This window comes from Pungitius pungitius, chromosome 3, assembly GCF_949316345.1.
Source record: "Pungitius pungitius chromosome 3, fPunPun2.1, whole genome shotgun sequence".
Taxonomy (NCBI): domain Eukaryota; kingdom Metazoa; phylum Chordata; class Actinopteri; order Perciformes; family Gasterosteidae; genus Pungitius; species Pungitius pungitius.
Genome location: NC_084902.1, coordinates 3,923,742 through 3,942,898, shown reverse-complemented (window position 1 = coordinate 3,942,898; position 19,157 = coordinate 3,923,742).

Here is a 19,157-nt window from a genome sequence, read left to right as displayed (position 1 = left end):
ATGGGCGCACGGCCTGACATCGGGTGGGTTTTTTTTTCTTTTTTTTTCTCCTTCCCGGCAGTGAGGGCTGTTTGGGGATGACGACGAAGGTGGTTACTAATGACCCGGGTCTGCCACCAACCCTACCTTGGGGGAAACCTGCAGAATGTCTTTAGTCAGGTTAAAAAAAAAAAAAAACGCTGGAAGTTGAGAAAAGAATAAAAGGGAAAGGAAGTGTGGAGCCGGCCCAGCCCGCGGCTGTCAGTAATCCTGCTTTTTTCACAGTTAGGAAAAGGCTTTCAGTTATCTCCTTCCTTTCCTCTGACTGTCCGTCCATGAATTATTAATGGACAGCCCGGTCCCCTTGAGCCTCGTCACAGCCGTATTCTGCCATTTCATCTTTTTTTTTTTTCCTACTCAAGCAGCAGTCCTATTAGAACTGTTTGTAGTTTCTCAAAAAACAAAGTCCCTCGAAACAGGAAAGAGACAGTGACTTTCTGACTGACTGGTTTCTCTGTGTCTGGCCCATTAGACGTGCACTGGCAGGACCAGTGTGTCAGGGGGGGACGCGGTCGAGGGCAAGGAGGGAGGACTCAAATGCGGGGTTGAAAAAATAAAAGACTTTAATTGTCAAAAACTCAAAATCAAAATCGCTCCAACCAAAAAAGGGAGGAAGGAGGAGAAAACAAAACAGACAAAAACAGGGACCTGGACTTGAAGACTTGAAAACACGAAACAGACTTGACTTGACTTACTTGACACATGAACGCTGACATGTAATGACGCCACACCAGACAAGAGACTCACAGGGCTTAAATACACAAGGGAGGTGCAGGTGATTGAACACAGGTGGAAACGATCAGGCACGGCAGACAATTACAGGGGAAGACAGGACAAGGCATGAAGTGAAGTTACCCAGGAACACCAGAGACATGAAAACTACAAAATAAGACAGAGCAGACCCAAACCGTGACAGAACCCCCCCCTCAAGGACCGAATTCCAGACGGTCCTAAAGGGGGGCAGAACCATGAAAATCAGACAAGGGGCGGGAGGGTGGGGACCCGACAGCTATGGTCCGGCGGCCTGCCGGGGCGGTGGCCGGGCGTGGGGTGCTCTGGGGGTCTGCCGGGTCGGCGGCCGGGCCTCAGGGTCTCTGGGGGTCTGCCGGGTCGGCGGCCGGGCCTCAGGGTCTCGGGGGGTCTGCCGGGTCGGCGGCCGGGCCTCAGGGTCTCGGGGGGTCTGCCGGGTCGGCGGCCGGGCCTCAGGGTCTCGGGGGGTCTGCCGGGTCGGCGGCCGGGCCTCAGGGTCTCGGGGGGTCTGCCGGGTCGGCGGCCGGGCCTCAGGGTCTCTGGGGGTCTGCCGGGTCGGCGGCCGGGCCTCAGGGTCTCGGGGGGTCTGCCGGGTCGGCGGCCGGGCCTCAGGGTCTCGGGGGGTCTGCCGGGTCGGCGGCCGGGCCTCAGGGTCTCGGGGGGTCTGCCGGGCTGTGCGGCTCCGGCGTCGTCGTGGCGGGGGGCGCCGAGCTGTGCGGCTCCGGCGTCGTCGTGGCGGGGGGTGCCGAGCTGTGCGGCTCCGGCGTCGTCGTGGCGGGGGGCGCCGAGCTGTGCGGCTCCGGCGTCGTCGTGGCGTGGGGCGCCGAGCTGTGCGGCTCCGGCGTCGTCGTGGCGTGGGGCGCCGACCCAACCCCTGACCCCACCCCCCCTTCAAGGACCGACTTCCAGGCGGTCCCAAGAGGGTGGGAGGGAGGGGTCATGGTCGGGGGCCGTGGGGACGGGGCTGGAGGGGTCATGGTCGGGGGCCGTGGGGACGGGGCTGGAGGGGTCATGGTCGGGGGCCGTGGGGACGGGGCTGGAGGGGTCATGGTCGGGGGCCGTAGGGACGGGGCTGGAGGGGTCATGGTCGGGGGCCGTGGGGACGGGGCTGGAGGGGTCATGGTCGGGGGCCGTGGGGACGGGGCTGAAGGGGTCATGGTCGGGGGCCGTGGGGACGGGGCTGGAGACTGGAGTCTTGGGGCCGGAACGGGCGGAGACTGGAGTCTTGGGGCCGGAACGGGCGGAGACTGGAGTCTTGGGGCCGGAACGGGCGGAGACTGGAGTCTTGGGGCCGGAACGGGCGGAGACTGGAGTCTTGGGGCCGGAACGGGCGGAGACTGGAGTCTTGGGGCCGGAACGGGCGGAGACTGGAGTCTTGGGGCCGGAACGGGCGGAGACTGGAGTCTTGGGGCCGAAACGGGCGGAGACTGGAGTCTTGGGGCCGGAACGGGCGGAGACTGGAGTCTTGGGGCCGGAACGGGCGGAGACTGGAGTCTTGGGGCCGGAACGGGCGGAGACGGGCGTGGTTGGCGCCGTCGCTGCCGCCGAATGCGGAGGTCCAGGGCGTGGGGGTCGTACCTGGCCTGTAGGCGGGCGGCCAGCTCCAGCACCTGTTTCCAGCGTGCGCTGAGGACTGGGGGCTGGACGCTGGCCTCCATCGGCGAGGCCCAACTTGGGTCTGGAGAGCGGCGAGGGCGGTGACCGGGGCGCTGCCTGGAGCCTGCTTCCGAGCCGGGGTTGGCGTTGCGCCGGGCAGCCAGCTGCGTGCCGTGTGGGTCCCCAAACGCCAGGCGAGTTCCCAAAAACGGGTTTCTCATGTCAAACCCTGCTGAGTCTTTAGGTGGTGGCGTCATTCTGTCAGGGGGGGACGCGGTCGAGGGCAAGGAGGGAGGACTCAAATGCGGGGTTGAAAAAATAAAAGACTTTAATTGTCAAAAACTCAAAATCAAAATCGCTCCAACCAAAAAAGGGAGGAAGGAGGAGAAAACAAAACAGACAAAAACAGGGACCTGGACTTGAAGACTTGAAAACACGAAACAGACTTGACTTGACTTACTTGACACATGAACGCTGACATGTAATGACGCCACACCAGACAAGAGACTCACAGGGCTTAAATACACAAGGGAGGTGCAGGTGATTGAACACAGGTGGAAACGATCAGGCACGGCAGACAATTACAGGGGAAGACAGGACAAGGCAGGAAGTGAAGTTACCCAGGAACACCAGAGACATGAAAACTACAAAATAAGACAGAGCAGACCCAAACCGTGACACAGTGGTCTCCACTGGTCAGCGGGGTCGGCTCTCTCTCTCTCTCTCTCTCTATTTTCACCGTTGATCCGCTGGGGCCGACGAGCGTGCAGTTGTCACTCATTTACAGCCCCAAAGTCCATCCAGCCAGAGCGTGTCTGGCTGGCTCCAGAACATCGGCTTGTCATCTTCTCTCCAAACTGGGGGGGGGGGGGATGAGGGAGAACAGAGAGCGGGTGGAGGGGGGGGGGGGGGGGAGAGAGGAGGAGGAGAATGGGTCACGTCGCGACCCGTGAACTGGGTTCGCAGATGTGAACAAATGCCTCCAGACACCACGGCGAAGGCGCTTCATTTTGAGCTGAAGCCGCGCAGATTAAAAATCCAGGAAGAAAAAAAAAAAAACGTGAACATGAAAAAAAAATCTGGAGCCCACGGTGTCAATTTAACGGCAAGAATGAGTGGATGCGACGAAGCCGTGAGAGAGAGAGAGAGAGAGAGAGAGAGAGAGAGAGACGGCGAACAGCGGAGCGTCAGGCGTATCTGACTTAATCAGAAGTGATACGCGAGTGATCCCTGTGTTTAAGATCTAAGAAACATCAGAAGCAAAGTCATCAGACGGAGGAGCCCTGCCCCGAAGAGACGGCTCAGGCAATAACAGTGTGGAATAATGTTCTGACTCAGCATTCGGGCCCGATGCAAAGGGCAAATGCCATATTATAATAGCAAATGACTCCTTACTCATTTGATCGGGCTATGAATTAATGATTTTACTGGGGGATTATTCAGAGGCATTTTGATGGCGGATTATTTCTTAAAGTGCAATGATATCCTGAGGCACCATTGCATAATGTAAAAGGGAACACTGTCTTTAAATAACTAAAAATATCAACAAAATATTATATATATTGCAAATGTTGTTGATAATATACAGATTTTACCAATGCAGTGTTCCCCTGTAGCCCAACATAAAAATGTAGGCATGTTAAGGCATCCTTTTAACTAACCTCAAGTATTTTGTCTTCATACATTTAAGATAACCCTGAAGGTTAAACAATAGGAGCTCACTGCAAACCTATGCAGCACAATGTAAAGGAACTACCTCAAGTCAATAAGATAACAGTAGGAATCAAGGTACAATTAACGCAGGCAGTTCACTGTGAGTATTTTTTCACATAAAAGGCCTGTATCCTCCTTAAACTACATACTCCCAGACAGGTGAAGCAGATGTTCCAAAGCCCAGCATGAAACATGGATTAATTGCTCCATGGTCCTTGTATGCCGTGTAGTCCCGAAGTCTTTTATACAATGAAGTAAATTGAAGATGAGTTATCTGTGTAAGTGCACCTCCATCCCTCTGCAGCGTCACCGTTTATCCACTTGCATCAATCATGCTTATGTCCCGTAATGCAATCAAAAAACTTAATGGCAAAACACAACCTGGCGGCACAATGCTGATGCGGTACATTTTTTTCTCTTGCTGGAAAAAAAAAAAGTAGACACGTAAATAAGTGAGTTAAGGTAATCAGGGAGTGGAGACGCTAGCGGCTCCGGGTACGTGTGTGCTTGTTTTGCGCATCCGTCTACGACGTCACCCCCCCCCCCCCCCCCCCACCCCAGGACCTATCGATCACATCCCCCGGCCTGCCAGCTGGTTTGACGAGGGGTGGTTGATTGTACTTGGTCTCCCTTTTGTCTTTTCCCTCGCTCAGGGAGCGGCCACGGAAAACGAATAAGGTGAAATAGAAAGACGTCTCCGCCTCTGTGCCCCTCACCCCCCCCCCCCCCATTGATATGTCGCCCGCGGACTAGATCGAGGTCAGGTGAGCGGTGCCACGTGGCACGCCCAAGGAGGTAATCACTATTCACAACGCAAGGGCTCTTTATTACACGGATACACCGCAATGATGCGAGGCGGCCTCGCGTGAAATTGAAGAACTGACATACTGTGTTTTCATCTCTTTTTTTTTTCCTTTCAAATGTATTTCTCAAGTCAAGTCCAGAGTGACGCTGGAGTTGTTGTTTTCCCCCTTTTTTGCTCTCGTGCTCAACTCCTCCTCCCCCCCCCGATCGTCACGTGCTTTAGTGACAACCTGGAACGTGCGCGCGTCGGCATCCGGAAGGTCGAATCCCTGTGATTGAGGCAGAGAGCCCTCCCTTTGACGTGCGCCGGGAAAAAAAAGAAGATGTGTCCAGGAGAATGGGTGATGAAGGGGGGAGGGGGGGGGTTTCGGGAAAAGGGCTGTCAGCAAAAATAAATATCAGCACCAACAGGACGAAAAACGCAGGCAGGGAACGGTTCAGCGCTCCACCGCGTCCCGCCACTTATTCGCCGCGACAACTTCCTCCAGACGCTGCTTTGAGTGACTTTTATCTCTGAAATAATGCACTTGTCCAAAAACAAAAGGCTCTTACCTGGGTTATAATGGTCAAAAAGGGTATTCAGGTCTTCGATCGTGTTGCGATGGGAACAAAGACGAAGAAGATCATTCATGTGCAAGGTCTTGTATGTAAGGATTCCTTGCGTGTCGGAAAAGCCCAAAATGGGCTCGATACGTGTGCAGAATCAGGCTCAACCCGAGATGGAAGTGATTCACCTCAAGTGTTTTTCTGAGTGAGTTGATACTGGGAAGCTTATGGACATCAAGTATTTCAGTAGAGGTGAATTACAAAAGGTACAATAGAGTTTAGGTTTTCGTGCAAATAAAGCTTTGCGGACTGGACTCATCTCAGCTTCTAGTAGGTAAAGATACACAAACTGTCTTCACAGTGGCACATAAAGCGGACCCTATAAGTTTAAACTATAAAACAAAAGAAAACAAAAGAAAGATTCGGTTTTAACTTGTCTTCTGTCCTGTTCCGCATATTTAACAGACAGATCTCATTTGGTTTTATCTTTGTTTTTCTTCATTCTTTCAAACACACACACACACACACACACACACACACACACGTCCCACTCGGCCTCCTGTCCCCACTCTGCACTGTGCACGATGCGTTTATCCAGCTCTCACAAGACATTTCCTTTACTTCTAGCTAAGCTCATTCTTCTGTGTGCTGCCCTACATTCAACCATCAACTACACACACAGAGCTTAGAGTCTTATGATTTTTTTTTGGGGGGGGGGGGGGGGGGATGACACAGGGAGATGCGTCGATTACAGAGGAAAGATTCAGTTTGCTACAACGAGTTTAAAAGAAGCTGCGTTCAATTTTTCCACTTGAGGACCAATAAGAGTATTTTCTGTCTTTACTGGTGTTGCTGAATTGGCACCGTCTTGCGATTGGATCGCACCAGCTGGGCCGCGAAGTGGGAAGGCCCACATTCTACACCCCTTCTTCGTCTTTGTGATTGCAAATGCACACCTGTGGCTACGACTTGCACCACTTAGTGGACGAGATCAAATCCGCCCCAAAAAAGGCAGAAAAATAAACAGTCTGTGGTGCAGACCCTGCATGTGTTCTGGAACTCGTTGGGCAATCGACCTCTGTGAACTGGTCCTGTTTTTTATGCCTGGAATTGTAAAGGAGAGCGGCTGGATGGGCAGCGGTTATTTCATGCTTTGTTTGGGTCCTGTGGAAAGCCAGATGAGTCACAATGTCCATAAAGGCAAGCTAAAAAAGTCCGGATTTGTGAAAAGGACCTTTAGATTTCATGGACTTGCCCTTTTTATTTTTGTTTCAAAATCATCAGTTAAATGTGATATTTTCACCAAGAGCACAGGCAATGGTAAGCATAGATATATCTATATATAATGCACAAAGCACAGTAGTACAGTGGAGCGTTAAATCCACATAGTCACCACTTGTGAATTCATGAAACGTAAGTTGCTGTGTTTGTTAAAATTCAAACAGCACTTACAAAACGTATCATGTAAAAATGAAACTGTTCTATATTAAGCACGTCGTTGCCATGGCGTTTCAGCTCTGCGATCGAAATGAAACCTTTTAGAATTAATTTGAGAGCAATACAATTTATTCAATATGTCTTTGGAACTTTGTATGCAGCAAAGAGAACATAAAAAAACCATCTTTTCAGGTGTTTAAAGCGACGGTTCTTCTTCAGAACTCCCCGTAAGCAACACCCCGGACGTCTCAGAGGGAGAAGCAGAAAGCAGAGAACGCCAACCCACCGCAAGTGTGGTGGACAGGGCGGATAGGGGTAATAGCAGAGAGGGGTTTTGGGTAACATTGCATGTCGGTACAGTGGGAGGTGGAAACTGGGTGCACGGAATCCGAAGAGCCCTAACACGGTTATCGCTGACTGTCTGCGCGTGCAAGATGCGATGTGACAGCTGAGCCGGGGCTGTGAGGCCAGAGATGAATTCACAAATGGTAGCCCTAGGGACCAGTGGTTTGGGGAGCGGGGGGTTGCAGGCTGGGCAGAGAGAGAGAGAGAGAGAGAAGGCGGGGGGGGGGGGGGGGTGTTTGGGTTATCAAGGGCTAGCGAGGGTAAACTATCTGCAGTGCAGCCGGGATTCTCCCTCGACCCCCTTTCCAAGAACCCCGCCATTTATTCGTGGCAATTCTAAGATGAGCCACGGCCCGAGGAAACCGAAACTCGTAGGTGTTGTTTATTGATTTGTGATGCCTCGATAGCACGACGTGGCATTCAAGGTCAGCCACCAGGTCAATGCAGGCCTCCAAATTTTAAACAAACATATGGATTCACACCCAGATACTGCTGTCCATTATAGTGAACAAACAGCTGATCGTCACATGTAGGCCACCGGATGTTTTGCAAACAGCTGATCAGGTTTGTTGAAGGTTTTATTCGTAGCCAATGGCAAAATTCCACATTTATGGCCGATAAATATTACTATTATTATATAGACGCTAATTGCGTCATGGTAACCTCATGTGATGAGGCAGTAACTCCTCAGGAAGGAATTCAAGAAGCCGTCTTCTTTTTCCATCAACATTTGTGAATTTCAAAGGTGCTGTTGGTGGAGTTTTGCATTTATACTACCCCCCCCCCATCCCTATTTTATTGTTATTATGCTAAGCTGAACTATATGGGTGTTGGTTACATAGAAATGCATAGATATAGTTTTACGCCAACATCCCAAACACACTGATAACAACTGCCGGTACTTTACTGCAACGCGTGACATTAATTTGCATTTATAAATGGATGCCATCCTGATGCACTAATGGAAATCATTACATCTCCGGATTTGTCATCATGATGATTCAGAGAGGCTTTGCGGCACACACACTGGGAATCCCTCCAAATGCAAGAGAGCCTCTTCCATGTGCTATTCTTCGAGGACACATTACACTGATTAAGACACGTAACGACATTTCAATATTTCAGAGTCCCCTGCAGGCCTCCACAGCTGTGAATGTGAAGCTTTGCACATGTTCTTACAAGATTCTCTAACATGCAACCGTCCCGTCCAAACGTCTCATCTTCAATCCGACTCTATCCTACAGACGGGTCTGTCCTCTACTCTTCAGTTCAACTGATGCGACCAACGCGACTCGAGGTCCCTGGACCCGTTAAGGATGCCGGCGTTACACCAGATTGCAGATGACATCAGACTTCAACCGATCAATCCATCACTGCTCTGCACCCCCTGCCACTCCATCCCGTACCCAGAACAACAAAGCCCCGCGTTCAGTACGGGCCAAATGAATCACAGATGACACCGACAGTGAGTCTGACAGCGCTGAGAGAGGAGTATGTGTGTGTGTGTGTGTGTGTGGAGAGGGGGGACGGGGACGGGGGGGTAAGAAAGAGAAAATCCGGAAAACCATTTAGCATTTTTAATAGCTGCACCATATCCAACTCGGCCGTGCCCCATTAATTAAAAGGACATGCTCCGTCGAAGCCCAAATGAATTCTCACTCTTATTCACTGTAGGAGACGTCTGTAAGAATGATGTCCCCCCCCACGCCCCCCCCCCCTCTTCCTCTCCTGCCCCATGGTAAAACCACGTAATCTAGGCCTCAGACTTTATCATAATTGGATGAGGATGATTTATGCCAGGTAGAGAAATGATGAGAAGGAAAACTACTCCAGCGCCACCTCCTCCCCCCTCCTCCCCTCTCCTTCTCACACACGAGTCAGCTCGAGAAGATGTCACGTGCTCCTTGCATGCACTTACGTCTTCCAGCATGCCGAGGGAGTTCTCAATTATCTTGATTGGCATTTGCATCTAATTTGGAGCGCTGTCGTCAGCCTTTTTGAAATGTTTGTATCGTTTTCAAGAGGCTTTCGTTTGCACTTGATCGCTGGATTGGTCGAGTTGTTTTTTTGGAAATCTAAATGCGATGATTGCATTTCCCCCGAAAAACATTTGCTATACGGTGTGAAAGAATTCAATGTGCATCGCCATGTGGCAGCGCTGTACTTGTGCTCGAAGGCCTCCGAAGTCACTGAAGGTATAATCGATGCTTTGACCGGTACGTACTCGTGTGTTGACGCGGTCAAAGTCCCATTCCCAGCGTGCTGAGCCAAACGTTCAGACTGCAGCAACTAATTTAATTTTATATGTTATAAATGATCATGAATTAGTCTGCATCAAGTCGAGTGCAAGTTGTAGAAACACAAATGCCCTCTTCTTAGCTCTCCTCACATTGAATTCGAGCATGAGTCGAGTCTCATGTGCCCATGTGCCTCCTCATCGGCGTCCCTCAACCTCTCAATTTAGACGCATCCAGAACTCTCGTGAGTGTGTTTGTGATTGTGCATGTGCGCCCGGCGAAGCTTCAGCATTTACATTTATGTTTTTCATTCACGTGTTATGAGTTGGCGCCATTTCTCTCCGGGATATTGCTTGTGGCTATCCAACCTGCTCAAATTTCAGGTAAGCTGCACTCCTCGCGCCAACGACAGCTCCTTGGGGAGGTCTTGTTGTTTGAGCAAAACTTTCCAACATGTCTCTGCGGTAAAAAGTAAACTGCCTGAGTATTATTAGTATATGTACACCATGCATGCAGGGAGTAAGAGAGAGAGAGAGAGAGAGTGAATAATATATCCTCAAAGGGCTTTAAACCTATTCAGACCTGGAAAACTAGAAGGACACCGAACAGTGTAGAACATACAAAACACACCTAATTATTGTTCCATTGCTGGTTAACACTCATCAGAAATGTTATATGAAACAAAAGGGATCGGGGGGGTGGTATAATACATGACAGCAGTGCTTACCCCCCCCCGCCACCTATTGGGAGCCAATGAATTGGACGACATGTTTGCCGTTTGGTAATTGGTGGGAACTGCTGCCCCTGCCTCGCTCAGGTGCTCCACAGCCCTCAGCATGACTTAGGCGAGGCCCGGGGGGGGGGGGGGGGGGGGGCAACTCTTCCCTCGCTACCCCTCCCCCTCCTCCCTTCCATCTCCGCCTCTCTCCACCTTTCGCGTTAGATCCCTAATTAGCCCAGGCTTCCAGTCACTGTGGAACTAGGCCGGGTGACACTTAGCAGCGTTCCTCTTACTTAGGGTTCCTTATTGACACTGAACACTCTGGAGCACTTTACTCTGGTGGCCCGGCTGTGACCCGAGCAAACGAGAGCGCTCATATATCCAATGGCGCAGTGCGCGAACACACACTCGCTGTTGTTTACTTTTTGGTGCGTGAGTCTTTTGACTCATTCATTGCCGCCCGTGATTGCAAAAAAGTCTCGTTACAATGAGACATGTTGTCCATTCGGGGCTCCCGTTCAGTCATAAAACTGCCAAACATCCCAACACAGTCACTGTGAATGTGTGTATCTCCCACGCACAGGGAGCATTTCTAGCTAATTCAACCATCCACGTGTTTGTATGTGAAATTGAAATGGAACTCTTCCTACGCGTGCAGCATACTGAAATCCATTCGAAGATATCACACCCTGACGCTCCTGCATCAAGGTCAGAAAGCATTCATACGTGAACTTGATAAATATACAGCATAAATGATGAGACTTGAAGACCACTGTCAGATATTGTTTACCTACGTGGCACACACCTCTCACTCACCCTCGTACGATTAGCATATGCTAGAACACGGCAGAAGGCTTTGGGAGCAATCGCAGCGCCACCACGAAGAGCGGTTTTTGAAAGCGCGAACCACTGATTGTGTTAAACGGTAAACTTCTAATGGGGGTAAATTGATGGAGGTGGGCTGCGGAATGCCGTGGTTGGTAGCGCAGATGTTTCAGAGTTCCCGCGTCGCAATGATTAAACGGGAGGATGAGAACCATGGCGTGCTTGGACGACTCGAGCAGGCTGCGCTCGCGGGAGAGTCTGCAGGTCAACTCCTATCCCAACAGACGGCTCATTAAGCAAAGAAACATGGTTTACCAACAAACAATCATGCACAGAACCTTGCGCTGTGAGTGGAATTGCAACACCTGCAGAGAGCCTTAAAGCTAATTTAGGAGAAATCCTGCGAGCGAGACATTAACTCAGCACAAATGATATGAAAAGCTCAATTAACATTTAACCAAGTGATGAAATACAACAATACATACAAGTGCGCCTCCAGGCACAGAGAAAATAAGCCCTCATTAGCCGGATGGAAATGATCAAAATAGGATAACAAGGATAACCTAGCCCAGCGTGAGGAGGTACGGAAAAGTAAGAAGTGCTGCTTTCATTTACCAAAGATGAATATTAACAAATTATCATTCAAACTTATTACTCTTAACTTCACAAGTAAATGCACACCAGTTGGAAAAGAAATAGGAAAGTGAACAGGTTACTTTTTTATTTGTTGGTTATTTCACCCTGCCACAAAATAACAGACACATTGCAGTTGTCAATGGAACAAGAGAACATTTTCATGATATAATTGCTTGCTCTATGATGTAATATAAAGGCCTTTGAAGATAAAAGGAGATGATGAATGATCTGGTAAAACTTGTTTAAGTATGTCATTCTCAGAAGCAGTATTTTTTTCACTTAAGATATTTTTTAATATGCATCGATAAAAACAATGTTACTTGCGACGCGTCATAAACATTCTGAGATATTTTGACTAATAATTAGAGATAGATACTTTGCAGAGAAACACCAATCCTATCGACGCGCGATGCGTATGTCCTCGCACTATTAACCTCCGTCACGGCTCTGTAGTGGCCAGCGATATCAATCTGAGTGCTGGTGGTCCGTGACCCCCCCCCCCCCTCAAACAGCTGGCTTATCGCAACCCTTCATCACAAAGGGATTCAAACATTGAGAGCGATTGTTGGGGGGTCGGGGGGGAACGTCGATGCTCCCAACCTTTTCCCCTCTCATGCGTCATCCGCTAATGAAGTCGTACATCATTGCGAGCGGCGCTTGTTCTGCCGTTGTCAGTCACTCTTGAACTACACTATTTTGGCGCCCTGCGATGGGCCTGACCTTTCCCCGACCCCGCAGGGGGAATAAAGAATTGGTTTTGGATTAGCCCTCCATCATGAAGATACGCTCACTCCACTCCGCTGAATTAAAAGAATTCATCCCTACGAGTCATTTGGTATTTCTCTTCTCCGCAGCCTGACAGTCTGTTGATATAGGCTCACGCTGCAGTTTATGACTCTCTGTGCTCTTTGTAAAACACAATGAAAGAAAACAATAAATCTACTTCCTACATATTCTCCTGCACGGTGATGTGACCGCAATGTCCTGGTTGCCAAACTGGAATGTTTGGCCATAAAATTAATGCATTCCTGAGAGCCACATGCAAGGTTTGTACAATATACAGATATGATTTATGGAATGTAGCCATCATCCCTCCGATTCCCATCTACAGCCGCAGCTATAATTACGCTCGGCAAAGTTTTGCTTGTACTCGCCGCATGGATTGATGTGGATGATTTGTTTACTTTGCGACTGATTCTAAATAAGAAGCATCAAACCACAATGTAACCTCGGAGTCTCATCTCAGAGCAGTTGCATTCGCTGCCTCTTTGAAGAAAACAACGCGTGCCGGAGCTGGCGACTCCCTCCGTTGTTTCTAATAACACTGAAATGAACATGCAACAAACGGCTGAAGTCAAGTTTGTTGACACCACTCAGATCGTGAATTGTAAATGCAGTGGGATCAGAGCCTTCCGAAACCCCTGAACCACTGGTCCAAGTCCCGGAAGGTGTGAAAACAGGTGCAGAGAGTCGCCTACATGCAGGGGGGCGGACAGCCGAGACTTCGACGGCTTCTGTTGGACCCAGCGCCACGAAGGGCGGAATCCAGAAAACACCAAATGTGAGTGTGAACAACGAACGTCCTACCTAGTGTAAGAGAGGCTGCTTGTGGTGGCAGCTGTGGGATTCATTGGTTAAACCAGGAAACTGGCTCTCCAGGTCGGCGTTTTAAAAGAGAGGTCGGATTCTCTTCTATTTTCAGAGATTACGTTGGTGGCGTTGGTAACCGTGGTGACGTTGGTGACGTTGGTGATGTTGGTGACGTTGTTGATGTTGGTAACCGTGGTGACGTTGGTGACGTTGGTGATGTTGGTGACATTGGTAATCGTGGTGACGTTGGTGATGTTGGTGACGTTGGTAACCGTGGTAACGTTGGTGGCGAGTTCTTTTCCTGCCTAAACCGAAACCTGAGGCCGTTTCACAACCAATAGGAAAACAGCCGTTTGACATTAACCCCGTGGCTAATAAATGACGAAGGGGCATATAACTGACAAGCAGAAAGACTGAAATGAATACTATTGACATGCCAAAATGTCTGGAAATGGAAATGCTATTTATACACCTACCGATGAGATCAAATTCAGGATTCCGGATGTCTTAATCAAAAACCTTTCAGCAGTATGAATTCATGTTTTATCGAGGAGATTGGATGGCGTATAATTAAGTTTGTCTTATAACCAGATCATCAAATTGCCCATATTAAAAAAAAAGTACTTTCTTGTCATTTGTTTGCCCTTAACATACGTTTAGGGGATATGAGCCAGTGCCATCGATACGCGTCCCACTCTACAGTGTTCCATCAACATTATCTGCCAGATAATGTTTGCGCTGCTGCTGTGTTCTGTTGCAAGCCGGACCCGGACTTGCCCCCTCATCCAAGAACACCAGAGAAAGAATATAAAATGAATATTTCATAGTGCTCCAAGGCCCGTCAGACAAATCTATTTGGACATCCCATCAATAAATGGTTGAAAGATTGATGGAATATGATGTCCCCGGGTGGAGCGTGAAGCAGCTGGTGGCAGTGTTGATACAAGAGCTATTTTTGGAAGATCCCTGGTTCTTTCCTTTAATCTAGTGGGGCAGCCAACTGATGCATTGTTGCATGCATCAGTGGGGATGTGGGAAAATGGAAAGCAGAGGGGCATGTCCCATCCCTGTCACAGAGTGTGTGACATCCCTGCTCATATAAACACAACGTTACTGATTGGAAATATGTTTACAATAATCACTGAAAACACTGCTAAATGACTTCAATCTCACCGGTTAAAGCCTGTTTTGCATTGATTAAAATGTACGATATACTTATACTTACTTACACTTATTTCTCTTTGCATAGAGATATAAAACCAAGACAAGCGTATACATTCACAAAAGCGTTATTTATTTTTCCGATGTGCTGAAATGACTTTCTGCTGACTTTCAGCTAAAGCTTTAACTGCTTTTGATAGGACGGCGCTTCGGGTGTGTCAAAAGCCATTCTTCAGTTTGAATGAGTACAAACTAATAATAAACAGTAAATCCCACTCAGCCACCGACACAGAACTTCAAGCGTTTTACACACAGAGTTAGTGAAGGACTAAAGGAGGCGAACCCCGATCCTAAAATCGAGATGATCACCATCTCTCATTGCCTCTTTGTTCCCCCCCCCAACATGGAGGGCCGAGCTCATCCAACATATCGAAATGGATTTTAAAAATAGAGAGTGCAGAGATAAAGGTAAATAGTGTCTCTAAATAATTCTGGGACCAACTCAGAGACTTATTTGATAAACCCTAATTTAAATATGGAAATAACTTATCTAACTGATCCGTTCAATCCATCCATGCTACCTTTGACAATGGAATGAAGATTTATGAGCGTTCTTCACAACATCTGTGCCTCAACTTATTCCGTAGTACAGAGGAACCCACGAGCCAAGAGTAGAGGAACCACACAATATTAGTTGTGACAAGGACGGATCTAAACCCCTCCAACGGTCTTCAATAATTTCCACATGGTCCCATCTTGCCAGATCCGTCAAACTCCTCTTGAACTTTCCTTTGTAGGAGCGGCAGTTGAGCCGAGAGCAGCTGCTGCATGGTTTGAAGTAATGTGCTTCACCCTGACAGTGGAGATAAGGGGCTGAGGAAGAAAGAAAAAAAAAAAAACAACGACTTTGAGGTCTCCAGGGAGCTTAATGTGAATCTGAAGGTTAGCTCTGCAGTTTTATGCCAATATAAGACCAACATTTGATTTCCTCCGCGGTGCAGCAAGAAATGAATTTACACCATGAGCACAGGACTCTAATCTTGGTCTCCATATGCACCCCGGCAGCTGGCCAAATAAACGCCACGGCTATGCATTATATTATTCCCATCAAATACCTCTTGGGGTTTGCCGATGTTCGCCCAAGCTTGTGGTCAATTTCAATTGGATTTGAACTGTGCCACATACAAAGTTTTTTTTTATTAAACCACAACAAAAACAGAAAATATTACACCACTTTGTGGAATTGTGACATTTCAGCTTCTCATTGTTCGTTTCTCCCGTTCTCCATTTCTCCCGTTCTTCATTCCTTTGTTATTTCTCCAACACACTGACATTACAGATGTAGGCCTGACTGTCTCTGGAGTTGTGTTATCTCCTCTGTGAATTGCACCGTTGGAGGCAGCCGCGGCGCTAGAATGAACTGAAGTGCGTGAGAGACAGAGTTCCAAACTGGGAGTTTTGCATGTAAAGCAAATATTTGCATCACAAGGAGTTGGCGTAACATCCTCTGATCAGCTGATTACCATAGTGAGGAGAATCTTCAAAGGGAAAACTTTCTTCTTCGGGCTTTGCGCTCAAAGCTGTAGGTTGCAAGCTGTAATATTGACTGTCTCCGAGGGCATGTTCTGCTCCGCAGCAGGAATATGGGACACTGTTGATTATAATGAAGTGAGGGAAATGCAAACGCTCACTTTTGGAAAGAAAGAGGAAGAAACACAGAAGCTCTTTATTTTTTGACAGAGCTCATTAACTTCACTGAAGGTGTTTTGAGATTATTTCTTTTTTTTTCTCCAAAAAGCAGCATGAGAAGCAGCAGCAGCAGAGAGGGCCGGAGAGGAAATATCCGGACAGGCCGGAGATTTGTGACGTGATGGCGATGCGCTTCGTACCGCGCGGGGATCTATTTCTCAGCCGTTCCCTCTAGGACGGCCTTTTCCCTTCCTCTGCCATAAAACACCCTCCATATGGCACTTTTTGGCGGCGGGCAGGATTCTGCTCCTCGACTGGGCATGCGAGCGTCGCGGGGAGCGAGCCTGGCCAATCGCGAAATGTGCTGACGACGGACTCTTTCGGAACGGCGGTGGAGGCGATGCGAGGGGGGGGGGGGGGCGGGAGGGAATAGTTTTATACGGCCCCTTAATGGAACAGATAGGGCCTCCGTGCTCTTCATCATATCCTGTGAGTTCACATTAGTCATTGGACACCCCTGTGGAGCTGGGGGATGAGACGCCGCTGTTTGACTCAAGTGATGGAAAAGTAAAAAGAGGGTTTTGGACGCCGTGCCGCAGTCCGACTCCGAGGTGTGGGGCTGATGCCAGACCCCCCCCCCCTTCCCCACCTCCCCCTTTCCCTTCTCCCCCTCTCTCTGATAGTGCTACTCAGCACTGCAGCAATGTAGCAACATGATGGATCTCCCCCTTAATGTGTGTCTGTGTGTGTGTGTGTGTGCGCGTGTGTTCTTTTGAAGGAGGGAGACAAAGCGAGCTAGAGGGGAGTCGCAGATATGAAAATTAAGTCACAGCATGTCAGGGCGGCGGCAACATGCAGCGGCGGTATCGAGATAACAAGCACGTTGAAAGCGAAGGGGGGAGAGAGCTGGAAGGAAACAAAGCGCCTCGGACACCCCTCACAAGATCTTTGCATCCATTGGTTTTCGGGGGGTGGGGAGAGGGGGGGGGTGTTGAATTTGGATGGCGTGCTGCCAGTGATGAGCTCTCATTTGCGTGTGTGTGTGTGTGTGAGTGAGTGAGAGAGAGGAAATCACTTCATCACATGTGACTTACAAGTCTCACACTCAAACATTTGAAGCAAATGTGTAGAACTTGTGTGATTGGAATTGATTACTGTCCGGCAGGGGGGGAGGGGGGGGGGTGAGGACGGTGAGTAAGGCTTTAACTGTGTCGCGTGGCTTGACGTGTGCACTGTCGCCGTTCCCTTACTGCAGTGAACTGTGCTGTGATCTAAAAAACTCACACAGTTACATATAGGATTCCAGACATAACAGATCACACGCATATTATGCATTTTTTTTACCTCGGGCTCATTGCTACTGCTGGTGAGACATAATGTATGCAGCTTGTGTGTATCCTACACCATCTGAAAGCCAGCATAGCCTATGTGTATAGTGCGCAGTGCTAAATAATACATGACATCCCCAGCCGAAGTGGTTCTCCTCCTCCATTGGAACAAGTGTGATTGATCCTCATATGGTCACCGAAACTATAGGAACAACCACTCAAACCCGATCCCCATCAATTGAGTCCATCCAGCTGCACGGGAGGAGACTGCGTATAGGGGGGGAGGTTGTTGCCAGATGAGCACGGGGGCCCCCTGCAAAAAGAGGCGCAGGCCGTTAAAACTGTGCGCTGGATGCATTCAGCGGGAAGCCGCCGTGTGACGTCGCAGGGCCAAAGAGGGATGGCTTCATTAAACTTCCATCCGACAAATATTCATGCGCGTTTAATGATCCTGAATCACTTCATTCCACGTGAATTAGGAATGTTAATGAATGAGAGGGAAGGGCAGCGGGAGGGGGCGAGGGCCCGAAGCCTGGGTGCACGTTGGCGGAGGAGAAGGGTGCGTCTAGCCACCAGTCAATCACTTCACAGACCCACCAAACCCCTCCAGGCCAGAGGTCATGATTGGAAGTGAGCATAGTGTGTGTGTGTGTGTGTGTGTGTGTGTGTGTGTGTGTGTGTGTGTGTGTGTGTGTAGCCTAATAACAGTGGCACTGAGAGCTGGCTGGTTGTGGCCTACTTCCCCTTGAGCATTGCTCGCATTTTTGTCATGCGTTTTTCTTTCCTCTATTAATTAAAACAATGGGACCAAGTTTTCACGTGGGGGCATCCAGAAAACCCCTGTCGGATAAAAAAAAGGAACTGTTGCAGTCTTGTTAGTGGCGGTGGATGTGATGCGTTTGAGCCGAAGCGCATCCCGCTGTTTCATTTTTAGCCGCTTAATTGCTATATTTTAGCACACTGCTTGAGCGCTACTTCATTTCCAGACATATTAAAAGGCATAACAGTGAGGTGGAAGTGAAACAATTCTGTGAATTTCTGCCGCAAATTAAACTTGAGTATTTGGAAGTGCTTTGTAAACCAATGCATGTCATAACAGTAGTCAAACCGAAATTGTCCCAATTAGTTCCACAACACGTACTTCAAGTTCTGTGGGCCACTGATTTTGGATTGAAAAAATATAAATACTGGAGAAAGAGTTACAATACCACCTCCGTAACAAGCCGTTTAGAAGGCTTGAATGTCATAAGGAAACCTTAAAATAGGTTACAGGCTAAAAGAGAAACATGAAAGGATGATATTCCTATGACGATCAAATCCAATTCTCTTCTTTGCACGAGAATAAAAAACACAACCAAAATCTTTGAATTGTGCATTTTCTTTCTTCCGCAGTGCATAGCAACAAGCTGGCATCCCCATGGAGAGGAGGCACTCTTAACGCAGCGTAACCAGCATCACTGGATCAACGCTGCCATCTACTGTTGCTTTTTAACTACTGCAGCAGAGCTAAGCTACAGAGAATGAATGTACTTAGAGCTGGAATCAAACCCCCTTAACAAAAACCACGTCATTCGTTACTCTGTTTGGAAAACAACAAAAAATAATGTATTTATTTGCAAAGTTGGTGCTCCTCTTGAATACCGTCCAATGGCTGTGAAAAGGCAGGAGAGAATACATCAGGGAGATGTATGGTGTATTGGCATTGTAGGGGGACCCCGAAATAGATTCAAGGGCTTTAGT